The 17,727-nt window shown below is 51.3% G+C and overlaps 1 protein-coding gene across 1 annotated transcript in view; it reads left to right on the top strand.

Annotated features, from left to right (window-relative positions):
• The first annotated feature begins 639 nt into the window (after nt 1-639).
• Nucleotides 640-17,727, top strand: part of OSBPL2 (oxysterol binding protein like 2) — a 195,144-nt gene continuing 178,056 nt past the window's right edge. Inside the window, exon 1 of the mRNA XM_077460282.1 lies at nt 640-812. The gene's annotated coding sequence lies outside the window, so the exon portion shown is untranslated. The remainder of the gene's footprint in view (nt 813-17,727) is intronic.

Genomic DNA, 17,727 nt, shown 5'->3' on the forward strand with positions numbered 1-17,727 from the left:
CGGGACTTTTATCACAGCGCAACTTCACATTGAGCTCTGTGACACAGCAGGACTCTGCTTTGACCTATGCTGCAGCCTCAGGGCAGGCAGCCTACCGGGAAATGTCCCAGTATATCCCGGTAGGCCAGTCCGGCCCTGTTTAAGGCAGTGCTGAAAAATATTGACACTTTGGGCCCAATTTGGACATTTTTCACTTAGGGGTGTACTGACTTTTGTTGCCAGCAGTTTAGACATTAATTGTCGTGTGTTGAGTTATTTTTAGGGGACAGCAAATTTACACTGCCCGAGCAGAGCAGTGGGAGGGGCAGAGCAAGCTCCACCCACTGCAGGCTGCCGATAGAAAACTACAGGAGGGGGCGGAGACAAGACCAGTCACTGCACAAAACGGGAGGGCAGCAGTGACCGGTCTGTATACACACAGCTCCCTACTAATAAGACAGGACTGTGGTATTGGACTACATGTGTTGAGGTGTAATGCAGCCAGCGTGTTGGGTCCTCTATATGGTTTCCCGAGCCTGTACAGAGGTGTGACGGGTGAGGAGTGTCCTGTGCCGGGCGGGTAAGGTGTGTCCTGTGTGTGGCTTGTAGAACTCCGGGATCACACACAGCCCGCCTTCACATCACCTCACACGCTTCCAAGCCCAACATCGAGGCTTCTGCTAGCGCCCGCCCACCGCGCGTCGCCATTGGATGAGCGGCCTGTCAGTCTGAAGTAACCGGGCGGCGATTGGCTGAGACGGGAGTGACTGGGCCTGGAGCTCACTTCCGCCTGGGTGTCAGTGGTGAAGCTGAGTGCCTGACAAGCGAAGCAGGTAAACAGAGCAGGCCTGAAGGGCCCTCGGGGTGGCAGGGGCACGGACACTGGGCTGGAGGGTGGGTCGTATCATCTGTGACGGGGACATACACACCGTGTGCTGCCAATGGCACAGGGAGACCTCCTGCGTGTGTTTACACTGGGGGACTACAGGTCCCAGAATGTGCTGTACATACAGTGCAGCCTGTGATAGAACTACAGGTCCCAGCATGTTGTATACCTCCATTGCAGCCTGTGATAGGACTAAAAGTCCCAGAATTCCCTGCACCTCTCTTGCAGCCTGTGCTAGGACTACAGGTCCCAGCATGCCCTGCACCTCTCTTGCAGCCTATGATAGAACTACAGGTCCCAGAATGCCCTGCACCTCTCTTGCAGCCTATGATAGAACTACAGGTCCCAGAATGCCCTGCACCTCTCTTGCAGCCTGTGCTAGGACTACAGGTCCCAGCATGCCCTGCACCTCTCTTGCAGCCTGTGATAGAACTACAAGAGTCAGCATGCTCTGAAGGATCATTGCAGCCTGTGATAAGACTAGAAGTTCCAGCATGCCTTGCTCCTCTCTTGCAGCTTGTGATAGAACTACAGGTCCCAGCATGCTCTGCACCTCCATTGCAGCCTGTGATAGAAATACAGGTCCCAGCATGCCCTGCACCTCTCTTGCAGCCTGTGATAGAACTACAGGTCCCAGCATGCCCTGCACCTCCATTGCAGCCTGTGATAGAAATACAGGTCCCAGCATGCCCTGCACCTCTCTTGCAGCCTGTGATAGAACTACAGGTCCCAGCATGCCCTGCACCTCTCTTGCAGCCTGTGATAGAACTACAAGAGTCAGCATGCACTGTGGGATCATTGCAGCCTGTGATAAGACTAGAAGTTCCAGCATGCCTTGCTCCTCTCTTGCAGCCTGTGATAGAACTACAAGTGTCAGCATGCTCCGCCACTCTCTTGCAGCCTGTGATAGAACTACAAGTGTCAGCATGCTCCGCCACTCTCTTGCAGCCTGTGATAGAACTACAAGTGTCAGCATGCTCCGCCACTCTCTTGCAGCCTGTGATAGAACTACAAGTGTCAGCATGCTCCGCCACTCTCTTGCAGCCTGTGATAGAACTACAAGTGTCAGCATGCTCCGCCACTCTCTTGCAGCCTGTGATAGAACTACAAGTCCCAGCATGCTCTGCATTTTCACTGCAGCCTGTAAAAGAACTAAAAGTCCTAGTATGCTCTGCAGGATCATTGCAGCCTGTGATAGGACTAGAAGTTCCAGCATGCCTTGCTCCTCTATTGCAGCCTGTGATAGAACTACAGGTCCCAGCATGAATGCTGTGCACTTTCATTGTAGCCTAGATTCCTGGGTGGCTGGGCTAGAACTACAAGTTGCAGCATGCTTTGCATTTCTATGGCAGCCTGGAGTCCTGAGTGGCTTGGCTGGAACATCAAGTCCCAGCATGCCGTGCAGCGTCATTATAGCCTGTGATAGAACTTCAAGTGTCAGCAGTCTCTGCAGAATCATTGCAGCCTGTAATAGAACTACAAGTCCCATCATGCTTTGCATGTCTGTTACAGTACTGAGTAGCTGGGCTGGAACTACATGTGTCAGCATATGCTACACCTATATTACAGCCTGTGATAGAAGTCCCGACATGCCCTGCCCCTCCATGAACACCATGGGCTCCTGGGTATCTGGGCTGGGACTACAAGACCCAGCATGCACTGCAGAGATGCTCCTGTCATCCAGGTTAAGAAACCAGGAACACAGGTGGTGTTGTTGCCCATAGCAACCAGTTAGATTCTTTTTTTTTTCTCCCTGGAGAATATGAGATATGATTGGTCCATATAAGTGCACTTTTCCTCTGTGTTATTTTAAAGTTTAAATCAATCTGTTTTAGTGTTCGGTCAGATCTAACAACTGATAGGAATGGTTTTCTATCATGGTCAGTCTTTTCTACCAGGCCAGCATTTGTTATGTCTTCATGGAGAGGCGCCTGAAAACCTATAAAGAGCTCAGAATTATTATGGACCCATCACTGTGATTGGATGGCTTGCAGTGATGTGGATACAATGTTGCTGGAGGGTTTGCAGTGATGTGGATAAAATGTTGCTGGATGGTTTGTAGTGATGTGGATACAATGTTGCTGGAAGGTTTGCAGTGATGTGGATACAATGTTGCTGGATGGTTTGCAGTGATGTGGATACAATGTTGCTGGATGGTTTGCAGTGATGTGGATACAATGCTGCTGGATGGTTTGCAGTGATGTGGATACAATGTTGCTGGATGGTTTGCAGTGATGTGGATACAATGTTGCTGGATGGTTTGCAGTGATGTAGATGCATACAATGTTACAATGGAAACTGTAATTGTGCTGATCTCAAAAATATGAAACGGCGCCCGCCTCCTCTCTCTTTCCCCCCTTATACTTCTACTTTCTCTATCCTCTCCCCATCCCACCTATCCAACTAAACATTGAATCCTCCCTTAGAATATTTAACCAACCATTAACCTTTTAGAGACGCACCAATGAAACCGTTCACATTCCCACACTGTCATTGGAATCAGGACTAACGTCACTTTTGAGACCCAAGTTAGACCTGAGGATATTGGTCTCACGGGTTCGGCACCCATATTTAGCACTACCTGACCCGACTTGAGTGCACCTCTTCTAATATAACATTATATTGGCTATACGTTTGTTGACAAGTTATGACTATATTTGTATAGTACTGTTTTATTCATTTACCTGTCTCGCATGTTTGTATGCTTTCAAACTTTCAATAAGATCTTTTATGGGGGAAAAAAAAAGACGTCCCCCACCACCACCCTACACCCGGCTAGACGTCCCCCACCACCACCCTACACCCGGCTAGAAGTCCCCCACCACCACCCTACACCCGGCTAGACGTCCCCCACCACCACCCTACACCCGGCTAGACGTCCCCCACCACCACCCTACACCCGGCTAGACGTCCCCCACCACCACCCTACACCCGGCTAGACGTCCCCCACCACCACCCTACACCCGGCTAGACGTCCCCCACCACCACCCTACACCCGGCTAGACGTCCCCCACCACCACCCTACACCCGGCTAGACGTCCCCCACCACCACCCTACACCCGGCTAGACGTCCCCCACCACCACCCTACACCCGGCTAGACGTCCCCCACCACCACCCTACACCCGGCTAGACGTCCCCCACCACCACCCTACACCCGGCTAGACGTCCCCCACCACCACCCTACACCCGGCTAGACGTCCCCCACCACCACCCTACACCCGGCTAGACGTCCCCCACCACCACCCTACACCCGGCTAGACGTCCCCCACCACCACCCTACACCCGGCTAGACGTCCCCCACCACCACCCTACACTCGGCTAGACGTACCCCACCACCACCCTACACTCGGCTAGACGTACCCCACCACCACCCTACACTCGGCTAGACGTACCCCACCACCACCCTACACTCGGCTAGACGTACCCCACCACCACCCTACACTCGGCTAGACGTACCCCACCACCACCCTACACTCGGCTAGACGTCCCCCACCACCACCCTACACTCGGCTAGACGTCCCCCACCACCACCCTACACTCGGCTAGACGTCCCCCACCACCACCCTACACTCGGCTAGACGTCCCCCACCACCACCCTACACCCGGCTAGACGTCCCCCACCACCACCCTACACCCGGCTAGACGTCCCCCACCACCACCCTACACCCGGCTAGACGTCCCCCACCACCACCCTACACCCGGCTAGACGTCCCCCACCACCACCCTACACCCGGCTAGACGTCCCCCACCACCACCCTACACCCGGCTAGACGTCCCCCACCACCACCCTACACCCGGCTAGACGTCCCCCACCACCACCCTACACCCGGCTAGACGTCCCCCACCACCACCCTACACCCGGCTAGACGTACCCCACCACCACCCTACACTCGGCTAGACGTACCCCACCACCACCCTACACTCGGCTAGACGTACCCCACCACCACCCTACACTCGGCTAGACGTACCCCACCACCACCCTACACTCGGCTAGACGTACCCCACCACCACCCTACACTCGGCTAGACGTCCCCCACCACCACCCTACACCCGGCTAGACGTCCCCCACCACCACCCTACACTCGGCTAGACGTCCCCCACCACCACCCTACACCCGGCTAGACGTCCCCCACCACCACCCTACACTCGGCTAGACGTCCCCCACCACCACCCTACACTCGGCTAGACGTCCCCCACCACCACCCTACACCCGGCTAGACGTCCCCCACCACCACCCTACACTCGGCTAGACGTCCCCCACCACCACCCTACACCCGGCTAGACGTCCCCCACCACCACCCTACACCCGGCTAGACGTCCCCCACCACCACCCTACACCCGGCTAGACGTCCCCCACCACCACCCTACACCCGGCTAGACGTCCCCCACCACCACCCTACACCCGGCTAGACGTCCCCCACCACCACCCTACACCCGGCTAGACGTCCCCCACCACCACCCTACACCCGGCTAGACGTCCCCCACCACCACCCTACACCCGGCTAGACGTCCCCCACCACCACCCTACACCCGGCTAGACGTCCCCCACCACCACCCTACACCCGGCTAGACGTCCCCCACCACCACCCTACACCCGGCTAGACGTCCCCCACCACCACCCTACACCCGGCTAGACGTCCCCCACCACCACCCTACACCCGGCTAGACGTCCCCCACCACCACCCTACACCCGGCTAGACGTCCCCCACCACCACCCTACACCCGGCTAGACGTCCCCCACCACCACCCTACACCCGGCTAGACGTCCCCCACCACCACCCTACACCCGGCTAGACGTCCCCCACCACCACCCTACACCCGGCTAGACGTCCCCCACCACCACCCTACACCCGGCTAGACGTCCCCCACCACCACCCTACACCCGGCTAGACGTCCCCCACCACCACCCTACACCCGGCTAGACGTCCCCCACCACCACCCTACACCCGGCTAGACGTCCCCCACCACCACCCTACACCCGGCTAGACGTCCCCCACCACCACCCTACACCCGGCTAGACGTCCCCCACCACCACCCTACACTCGGCTAGACGTCCCCCACCACCACCCTACACTCGGCTAGACGTCCCCCACCACCACCCTACACCCGGCTAGACGTCCCCCACCACCACCCTACACCCGGCTAGACGTCCCCCACCACCACCCTACACCCGGCTAGACGTCCCCCACCACCACCCTACACCCGGCTAGACGTCCCCCACCACCACCCTACACCCGGCTAGACGTCCCCCACCACCACCCTACACCCGGCTAGACGTCCCCCACCACCACCCTACACCCGGCTAGACGTCCCCCACCACCACCCTACACCCGGCTAGACGTCCCCCACCACCACCCTACACCCGGCTAGACGTACCCCACCACCACCCTACACTCGGCTAGACGTACCCCACCACCACCCTACACTCGGCTAGACGTACCCCACCACCACCCTACACTCGGCTAGACGTACCCCACCACCACCCTACACTCGGCTAGACGTACCCCACCACCACCCTACACTCGGCTAGACGTCCCCCACCACCACCCTACACCCGGCTAGACGTCCCCCACCACCACCCTACACTCGGCTAGACGTCCCCCACCACCACCCTACACCCGGCTAGACGTCCCCCACCACCACCCTACACTCGGCTAGACGTCCCCCACCACCACCCTACACTCGGCTAGACGTCCCCCACCACCACCCTACACCCGGCTAGACGTCCCCCACCACCACCCTACACTCGGCTAGACGTCCCCCACCACCACCCTACACCCGGCTAGACGTCCCCCACCACCACCCTACACCCGGCTAGACGTCCCCCACCACCACCCTACACCCGGCTAGACGTCCCCCACCACCACCCTACACCCGGCTAGACGTCCCCCACCACCACCCTACACCCGGCTAGACGTCCCCCACCACCACCCTACACCCGGCTAGACGTCCCCCACCACCACCCTACACCCGGCTAGACGTCCCCCACCACCACCCTACACCCGGCTAGACGTCCCCCACCACCACCCTACACCCGGCTAGACGTCCCCCACCACCACCCTACACCCGGCTAGACGTCCCCCACCACCACCCTACACCCGGCTAGACGTCCCCCACCACCACCCTACACCCGGCTAGACGTCCCCCACCACCACCCTACACCCGGCTAGACGTCCCCCACCACCACCCTACACCCGGCTAGACGTCCCCCACCACCACCCTACACCCGGCTAGACGTCCCCCACCACCACCCTACACCCGGCTAGACGTCCCCCACCACCACCCTACACCCGGCTAGACGTCCCCCACCACCACCCTACACCCGGCTAGACGTCCCCCACCACCACCCTACACCCGGCTAGACGTCCCCCACCACCACCCTACACCCGGCTAGACGTCCCCCACCACCACCCTACACCCGGCTAGACGTCCCCCACCACCACCCTACACCCGGCTAGACGTCCCCCACCACCACCCTACACCCGGCTAGACGTCCCCCACCACCACCCTACACCCGGCTAGACGTCCCCCACCACCACCCTACACCCGGCTAGACGTCCCCCACCACCACCCTACACTCGGCTAGACGTCCCCCACCACCACCCTACACTCGGCTAGACGTCCCCCACCACCACCCTACACTCGGCTAGACGTCCCCCACCACCACCCTACACTCGGCTAGACGTCCCCCACCACCACCCTACACTCGGCTAGACGTCCCCCACCACCACCCTACACTCGGCTAGACGTCCCCCACCACCACCCTACACTCGGCTAGACGTCCCCCACCACCACCCTACACTCGGCTAGACGTCCCCCACCACCACCCTACACTCGGCTAGACGTCCCCCACCACCACCCTACACTCGGCTAGACGTCCCCCACCACCACCCTACACCCGGCTAGACGTCCCCCACCACCACCCTACACTCGGCTAGACGTCCCCCACCACCACCCTACACTCGGCTAGACGTCCCCCACCACCACCCTACACTCGGCTAGACGTCCCCCACCACCACCCTACACCCGGCTAGACGTCCCCCACCACCACCCTACACTCGGCTAGACGTCCCCCACCACCACCCTACACCCGGCTAGACGTCCCCCACCACCACCCTACACCCGGCTAGACGTCCCCCACCACCACCCTACACCCGGCTAGACGTCCCCCACCACCACCCTACACCCGGCTAGACGTCCCCCACCACCACCCTACACCCGGCTAGACGTCCCCCACCACCACCCTACACCCGGCTAGACGTCCCCCACCACCACCCTACACCCGGCTAGACGTCCCCCACCACCACCCTACACCCGGCTAGACGTACCCCACCACCACCCTACACTCGGCTAGACGTACCCCACCACCACCCTACACTCGGCTAGACGTCCCCCACCACCACCCTACACCCGGCTAGACGTCCCCCACCACCACCCTACACTCGGCTAGACGTCCCCCACCACCACCCTACACTCGGCTAGACGTCCCCCACCACCACCCTACACTCGGCTAGACGTCCCCCACCACCACCCTACACTCGGCTAGACGTCCCCCACCACCACCCTACACCCGGCTAGACGTCCCCCACCACCACCCTACACCCGGCTAGACGTCCCCCACCACCACCCTACACCCGGCTAGACGTCCCCCACCACCACCCTACACCCGGCTAGACGTCCCCCACCACCACCCTACACTCGGCTAGACGTACCCCACCACCACCCTACACTCGGCTAGACGTCCCCCACCACCACCCTACACCCGGCTAGACGTCCCCCACCACCACCCTACACTCGGCTAGACGTCCCCCACCACCACCCTACACTCGGCTAGACGTCCCCCACCACCACCCTACACTCGGCTAGACGTCCCCCACCACCACCCTACACTCGGCTAGACGTCCCCCACCACCACCCTACACCCGGCTAGACGTCCCCCACCACCACCCTACACCCGGCTAGACGTCCCCCACCACCACCCTACACCCGGCTAGACGTCCCCCACCACCACCCTACACCCGGCTAGACGTCCCCCACCACCACCCTACACCCGGCTAGACGTCCCCCACCACCACCCTACACCCGGCTAGACGTCCCCCACCACCACCCTACACCCGGCTAGACGTCCCCCACCACCACCCACTTTTTTTTTTTTTTTTGTGTGTGGAAGTGCCTTTAGACCAGCGATGTCTCACAAATTGGTGAAAGGTTTTCCCAATCACGAATGTGAATTTGTGCACGTGGGATTCGGATGATCAACTTGTGCAGAGGATTGATGAGACGGTTCATCTACTTTGAACACATAGTTTAAAATTTTAGTCATCACTATTTTGGATTAAGAAAAAACTAATTTTAATGTATTAATAATTTAACAGTTCTTGATGTATCACAGATAAAATTTGGTCATGTGTTTTGTGGTAAAATATATTTTTGAGATCAGCGCAGTTACACTTTCCATTACTTACTCTACACTATCCACTTGCCGACTGGCTCCTGTACATATACGTTGGCACTTTAAAGATGGATATCTCGGTAACGGCAGCAGCTGCTGCCACAACCGGGATATCCATCTTTTGAGCTGGCGGTCCTCTTTACGATAATGGTGGTCTCTGAGGCGGATTCGCCATGAGATCATTGTTATCGTCGCTTACCGGAGCCGTCGGCAACGGCGGAGGCAATCGGGACCTGTCCATGGCTGGGTATGGAGATCAGTGAGGTGAAGATGGGCCCCCACCAGTCTCCATACCTTAGCAGGGCAGAAGCGACGTCATTGTCGCTTCCACCCATACATCTTATGTAATTTTTTTTTTCAAATGACAAATTTTATTTATTTTGATTGCATTTTAAGTCCAAATATGGGATCTGAGGACTTTTTGACCCTAGATCTCATATTTAAGAGGTCCTGTCATGCTTTTTTCTATTACAAGGGTTGTTTACATTGCTTGTAATAGGGATGAAAGTGACACAATTAAAAAAAAAAAAAAAAAAAAAAAAAAAAATTTATAATAATAATTAAAAAAAAAAAACAGGGAAAAAAATAAATAAAATCAATAAGAGAATAAAATTTTTTTTTTTTTTTTTTTTTTTTTTAAAGCACCCTGTCCCAGCGAGCTTGCGCACAGAAGTGAATGCATACGTGAGTAGCGCCCGCATGTGAAAACAGTGGTCAAACCACACATGTGAGGTATCGCCGCAAACGTTGGAGTGAGAGCAATTATTCTAGCCCTAGACTTCCTCTGTAACATGCAACCTGTAGAATTTTTTTTTTTTTTTTTAAACGTTGCCTATGGAGATTTTTAAGGGTAAAAGTTTGATGCCATTCCACGAGCGGGCACAATTTTGAAGCGTGACATGTTGGGTGTCAATTTACTTACGTGCGTAACATTATCTTTCACAATATAACAAAAAAAATGGGCTAACTTTACTGTTGTCTTTATTTTATATATATTTTAAATTTATATTTTTTTTTAATTAAAAAAAAAAAGATTTTTTTTTCCAAAAAAAGTGCACTTGTAAGACCGCTGCGCAAATACGATGTGACAAAAAGTATTGCAATGTCCGCCATTTTATTTTCTAGGGTGTTAGAATTTATTTTTTTTTTTTTTTTTATCATATTTGGGGGTTCTAAGTAATTTTCTAGCAAAAAACTTTTTTAACTTGTAAACACCGAGTCGGATAAAGAGAGGCCTGGTCTTTAAAGTGGTTGTAAATCCTTACAGCACACTTTGACCTACAGGTAAGCCTAGATTAAGGCTTACCTGTAGGTCCAAGAAATATCTCCTAAACCTACACGTTTAGGAGATATTTGCTGAAAGACAGGCACCGCTGTCTACGGCGCATGCGCGGCATCGTCAACGACGAAGATGCCGCTCTTGTCGGCTCCCGTGTGTGGGAATGACGTCATTGCGGCTTCGCCTAATGACAGCGGCGGAGCAGCGAGACACCACCGAGAAGATGGATGCGCCGGACTACAGGGGACAGCGGTGACTTCGCTGGCTCCTGTGTCAGGTAAGTGACACATAATGGACTACTATGCAATGCATAGTAGTCCATTATGCTTTACCTTTGCAGGGAATGAAAGATGAAGTAAACCCATCAGGGTTTACTTCCTCTTTAAGTGGCTATTGATGGGGGATTCATAACTGCAGCAGGTCTAACATTTTAATTAAAATTGTCACATATGTACATGTATATTGTTTGCATCGGTGACGCGTGCTTTTAATAGATGGATACAATGTTGCTGGATGGTTTGTAGTGATGTAGATGGATACAATGTTGCTGCTGTATTGGTAACAATCCAGTAATGATATTCATTGTTTACTTGTCATATCCCCAGCACACTGACATCCTCAAACTAGGCTGTCTGTAGTTTTTATTATTATTATTATTATTACTATACTGAATTTATTTAGCACAACAGTTTATGCAGCACTTTACAATAACATACAAAAGGATTAAGAGGGCCCTGCTCAGAGGAGCTTGCAATCTAATAGCATTGCACTTTTTTTTATTTCATTTGGGTAAATAAGACTTTTTTTTTTTTTTTTTTGGTTTACTGACCGCCTGTTCTGGATTAGTTGGTAACCATGACACTAATAATCATACCCTGTCAGGAGAATATGAACAGGTGATGGTTCAATAACAGTGGCAGGTTTTTATGGTGCTGTCGATTTTTGTATAGGACACGGGACGTTCTCAGGAAGCCTGTTGGTTTAAATAGAACATTCAGGCTAGATTCACATCTACGTGTGCTGGGACAGCCCACAAAATCGCATGCCTTCCCAACACACAGGGAAATGCACTGCACTTTAGCAAATGAGTGGGGGTGCCAATTGTCAATGGCACCACTCATGCATCTGCAAACACACATCCTAAACTGAATGGTGCCGCAGCAGAATGCGGTTCTATGCAGCACGTTTTTAGAAAAGAACCGGCGAGTATATTAAAATGAATGGACCGTCCTATATGCAAGAGAATGCAGAGATGCAAGCCATAGTGTCAACTAAGCCTTAGGGCCCATTCACACCACCTGGCGATGAGCTGCGTAGCGGATAGACGGGCATTTTGCCTTTGAGTGTTCAGTTCCCACCACTGCAGTGAAAACAAGTAGGGTGTTCTTCTTTACTATACTGTTTTTGACACATTACAACACCGTGTACAGCGGTGCATAAACATGAATGATCTGTCAGTTTGTGACATTTCAAAAAGATGAAGTTGAATAGTATGATGTGTTGTAATAAGCACATCACCCTGTTCCCGTCACAGCGCACACCGGGGGCCTCTGCTATGTGGTCATGTTGTCTTGCTGTGTACACGTACATTTCCACATTTGCAGCCAAATTGGGATAACGCCGACTTTTTATTTTTTTGTTACATGTTAACATTCATGTGGCAGTTTAGAGGATGTTCAAAAATGGCTGCTTATATTTTTACTTGCTGCTAAATCCTGTTTGGCTTTCCTGTTCTATGCATTAGGGTGTGCATACGCACCCCTTTTAAAATGTATTAAAACGTGGGCAGTGGGCAGTGTCAGTAGGCCGGTGGACTTTATCAGTGGGCAGTGTCAGTAGAACAGTGGATGGTGTCATGAGAGTAGAGATTAGTGTCAGTTTTGTTTTTTTTATTCATTTTTTTTACTATAACATTATCTTTTTTTTTATTTATTTTTTACTACAACATATATCTATCTACATATACTTTTTATTTATTTATTTATTTTTTTTCAATGTATTTTTAGGAGCCCTATTGGGGGACAGGGATCCCCCATTCCCTTCTCTGCATCTTCAGCTACCATGCACAGTGAAGGAATGGGAGGTGCTCTGTGCTGAACTTCCTGTCCATTCACAAAATGAAGCACATTAAACACATTGCTATACTTCAGTTCTGAAGAAACACAGCGAGTGATCAGTACCAATCACTCACTGTGTTCATTCAGAAAATTAAGGGTCGGTAAATTACCTATTTACTGGCTCCATCCTGAAACAACCCCACAGCAGCCAGAAGGAGAAGAGGGAAGCAGGCAGTGCTTCGGAGGGGACATTATGGTCCCAGGTAGCAGGGGGAATCTGCACCCCATGGGGTGATTGATTGTGCAACCCTTGGCACACCCCCTGCACACACCTATGCTTCTGTCATTTTAAGGAGGGGGTTGGGCAGTTATGTATACCATAATTAAAGGGCATCTAAAGTCTCTTATACTTACCTTTCCTTCAACAGTTTGCGCCCTCTATCTGGCGCCTTCTTCTATCCGACTTCTTGGTGCCAGGCAGCAGCCGTCTTTTATTGATGATTGTCATTGATGACATGATCGGGGCCGGATAACAAACTGAGCTGCACGTGCACTGCTCGTTGTACATTCTATAGAAGACTGAGAGCAGGTAGGTTTGTTTTATTGCAGAAGAGACATTGCTGGTCTCTTCTGCAATAAAGATCCTGCCTGGCCACCCATAGATTTTATTTCTTTCTTTTAATGTGCTGGCAGGTCTTCATTATCAGTTGTAAATGATGTGCAAGACTTTTTGTCCTAATAAAGCTCTCAAGGCTTGGGTGGGGTGGTACATTGTATGGTAATCTAGTTTTATACCGATCTGTTCCTAAATCTGGCTCCTAACTGCCCATTGAAATTTGTTCTCAAAAACATAAGCTGTCTATAGATCTGAGCATAGAGCTGTGTAATCCTGCTACAATGGAAATAAATAATGGGGTCTATTCCTGAAGAGTTAACTAACGGCAAATAAAATGTGGTAAAATATCGTTTGCTGTTAATTTAGAAAGTGCAATTCACTAAGAATTTTTCAAATATGACTTTTGAAATAACGGATGTGGTGTTTCTTCGATTTGAGTGGTAATTACCACATTTTTGTTTATGCGGTAATTTTATCTTATTGAGGTGGTTGATAAGGAACAGGCCGGAAATTGCAAGTAAGGAGCAGGCGCCAGCAAGTAAGGGAAACCGGTAGTGAAGTCTTAAGGCTTCACAGCCAGTTTCCTACTGAGCATGCCCGAACTGCACTGCGCTTTCTGAAGGGTCCTGCTGTCTTCTGGGACACACGCAGGTCCTAGAAGTGAGATGGGGGAGATGGAGGAGGGACCAGACATGACTTAGATTGTCATGCAGAGATCTTACCAGGAAGTGGGAGCGGGTACCTGTCAAACCCACCCCCCCCAAAAAAAAAAAATGCCAAATGTGGCAGTGGAGGGAGTGGGAGGGTGGGAACAAGCGGAGCTTCCCCTTTTGGTTTGAGCTCTGCTTTAACAACGGATGACTCCTCAGCTGTCAGTGGGTTCCCGTAACGTCATAATAATTTTTTAATTTATTTTTGGTGAATTGGACTTTTACCACATGTGATAATTTCTGCAAATGAGTCGCATTACTGTTATCGCATGCGGTAAATGTTAGTGAATTGATCCAAGTTTTTTATTTTTTTTTTATAATATTTTTAGGTATGCTGTATGAATGAAAACGCATAACAAATATGAAGTGAAGGTTTCTCAAATTAAGTGTCCCATAGCTGCCCCCTCGGAAGCCGACACCACTAGTGTCTTCCAGGGAGTTCTCATAAACTGTGAAATCTTTAGGAAATGGCTGTTTTTTGTAGGTCTCGTTTTATAAAGTGCCTTGGCTTCAGAAACATGAGTGTTAGTATATGCCACTAATACTGCTATAGACACAGACTAAGTATAAGCAATAACGAATAGGTCTCGTGCAGCGCATGCATGAGATCTGGCTTTGTCATCATTGCTGGGCCGGTGTCTTGCCAAAAAGATCCCCCGGCGGATAATGCCCACCCCTGTACTGCGCAGAGGCAGCGCTTGCGCAGTACGAATGACTACGGAGCCGCAGAAAGTCTCTGAAGATGAACAGCTGATCGTCGGCTCTACATGGCGCTTGCACACTACATTCTGCCCTGAGTCCAGGTTCAAGCCCCACCATCCAAGTAGTTAGAATATAAATATGCCGACCGAATCGAGGCCCTGTTTCAAAGTCGTGTTTTAAAACGGTGTTGGAACGTAGGCGCAGTGAACAGCTGATTCACAGGTGTTCAGCTTTGGCTATTTGCCGCGGCTCCATTGTGGTTCGTACTGCGCAAGCGCTGTGCCTGCACAGTACAGGGGGGTCATTATCTGCTGGGGGGACCTTTTCTTGACAAAACACCGGCAGCAAAAAAAACTGCCAAAGAAGCCGACAACCGATGACCCCCCAACTATTTAAAACGGCAGCACATGACTATTGGAGGAGGTGAAGAGAGGATCATTAGTATACAGCAACTTATTTTTCTATGATCGTTGCAATAATGGCGGCTTTTTCATATTGGCAGCTTTTTTCATATCCTTTTCATAAGGAGCCATGTGGGGGGAGGGGGGGACATTTTCAAGGCGCAATGCACGTTGTGCTGCACTGAGAGTTGGGTGGGTTGAGGTGGCGTTCACAATGAATAAATTGCATTGCACAGTACCACAGCTCAGTAATGTGAACAGGGCCTTGGGGTTCATTTAGACAGGTGGCATTTCCTAATGCCCCTCTGAAAAGTCATCTGCATTGGATCACTTTATAGAGGACAACAGAGCAGCAGTAGCTGCTGGGCATTTAGGAGGTGATACTGCCGACTCATGAATACCTTTTTTATTTGTTTTAAGCCCAAGGGGAATTTTGAATGGCAGTACTGTGCCACACCTGCCAACCAAGTGCTTGGCTTGCTTTTGCGGCACAGCCCCATGCACTTAAATGCATTTTGCAGCAGTACCACCACCTTTAACACAACAGGTGGTTTACGTTTTGCTGTGCTGCAATCGTGATGATGTGTACCAACATGGCCGCTGAACATTTTTTAATTTTGAAAGTCAGGGGTGGTAAAAGTGCTGCTCGGCTACACCCATCCGCATAAATTTTGGTCTTGGTGTTCTTTCAGTGAGAGCTTGTTTGGGGTTTGCAGTGCAGTGTAGTGTCTACCTTCATGTGTTTACCAGTGTGCTCTTCCATATTGTTGTTGCATTCTTCTTGGAGATTTCTAAATTAGCCCCTATAGACAAGGAAGATCAACCGCTCCAATGACTGAACAGCTGAGATAAGATATTGGCTATGCAGGCATAGCATTGTTTTCAGTCAGCCAACATGCAGACTGCTATTGTAAGCAGCAGTAACACCACCGTCAAATAGCTGAGTTTGCATATATAATGAGCAAATATGGCTGACCCCATGTACATAAAAAGTACATATTGTTCACAAAAAACATACTACATCAGAATGGTCTCTCTTCCATTAAAGGCTAAAAATTCATGAACATTCAGGCACAGATAGTAACCAGGGGAAAAAGCCAGGATTTTTTCATATTCCCCCTGGAAGTACTGCAGTGGTTTGTATAGACACTGGGGTTAATTTACTAAAACTGGAGAGTGCAAAATCTGGTGCAGCTCTGCAAACAAACCAGTCGGCTTGTTCAGTTACACACACTTTAGTTCCAGGGCTTTTCCGGCACTTTCTGTTTACATGTAGCAATCAGTATTGTTACATGTATTGCTAAACATTTCTTAGAACCCCCAAACATTATATAAGCAGAAGCCCTAGAGCAGGGGTAGGCAATCTCGGCCCTCCAGCTGTGGTGAAACTACAAATCCCATCATACCTCTGCCAGGAGTCGTGCCTGGGATTGTCAGTGTCTTGCAATGTCTCATAGGACTTGTAGTTTCAAAACAGCTGGAGGGTTGAGGTTTCCTACCCCTGTCGTAGAAAATAAATTTGGTGGGTTTTGCAAATGTTACACAGTATTTGCGCAGCTCCTTTTTATTTTTTTTAAGATACACTTTTGCAAAAAAAACAACACATATCCCATTTTTTTTTGTAAAATATAAATAGAAAAGATGATGTTACACTGAGTAAATAAACACCAAACAAGTCATGCTTTAACTACTTGCCCACTGGGCACTTAAACCCCCTTCCTAACAAGACCAGACAAGGCTTTTGGTGCTCTCACATTTTGAACGACACGCAACACTGTACCTATATATTTGTTTTTTGTTTTTTTTTTGTCCTCCCAGTATTTAGTAAGGGGCATGGTGAGTTTTATTTTATTTGTATTTTTTTTTCCCCCACAATTCTTTGCAAAGTAGAGCCAATGTAGGACCGATGTTGCAGAAGAATAATCGACAGTTGTAGAACAGTCGTATCGTACCAGTGTGAACCCTGCCTAAACATTGTTTTGGGTCCTTGTGGTTTATTGTAGTGATAACACCCTTCCAATATTGATGTAGCTTTGGGCAATGCCACATGAGGTGAATCAAATCCCCATGGTTCTTGCTGCATCTTGTACAGGTAGGGCTTTCCCCTCTTACCCATGCAGAACAGCCTTGTTGACGTATAGTGTACCCGCAGAATCAAATATAACTGCCAAAGGTGTTGGGCCACATTCCAGGAACATTCTTTGTCCTCAAATGCCCTCAAGGGATATTTACATAATTCGTGACAGCAATAAAAGGGATAAGGGGTAACTCTTGGAGGGCATACTATGCTGTCAGCCCAGAATCACGCACCTGGGAATCTCCGTGACCGTTGGGTCTCCCAGAGCTGGCGTGGCACAGATTGGGGTAAAGAGCCAATGACAGCGGCCCTTTACCATGTGATCACTTGTAAACCTGAGTTTGTCCGGTTTGGCCCCTCTCCTTTCCTCGTGCCAATCGGTACATCGTGTGATGAGGGGGGAGCCAGGTGCAGCAGCGCTGTGGGCTGGATCTTTAGTTCCTACAGCGCTGATCTGTGCCCAGCCATGTCTCATCCATCCATGCCCCAATCCCTACTCCATCCATCCATGGCTCATTCATCCAAAGGTGCTCCATCCGTGCCACATCAGTAATCATCCGTGCCACA

Source organism: Lithobates pipiens, unplaced genomic scaffold, assembly GCF_037356315.1.
Source record: "Lithobates pipiens isolate NorthernLeopardFrog02 unplaced genomic scaffold, aLitPip1_a1.2 Scaffold_28, whole genome shotgun sequence".
NCBI lineage: Eukaryota > Metazoa > Chordata > Amphibia > Anura > Ranidae > Lithobates > Lithobates pipiens.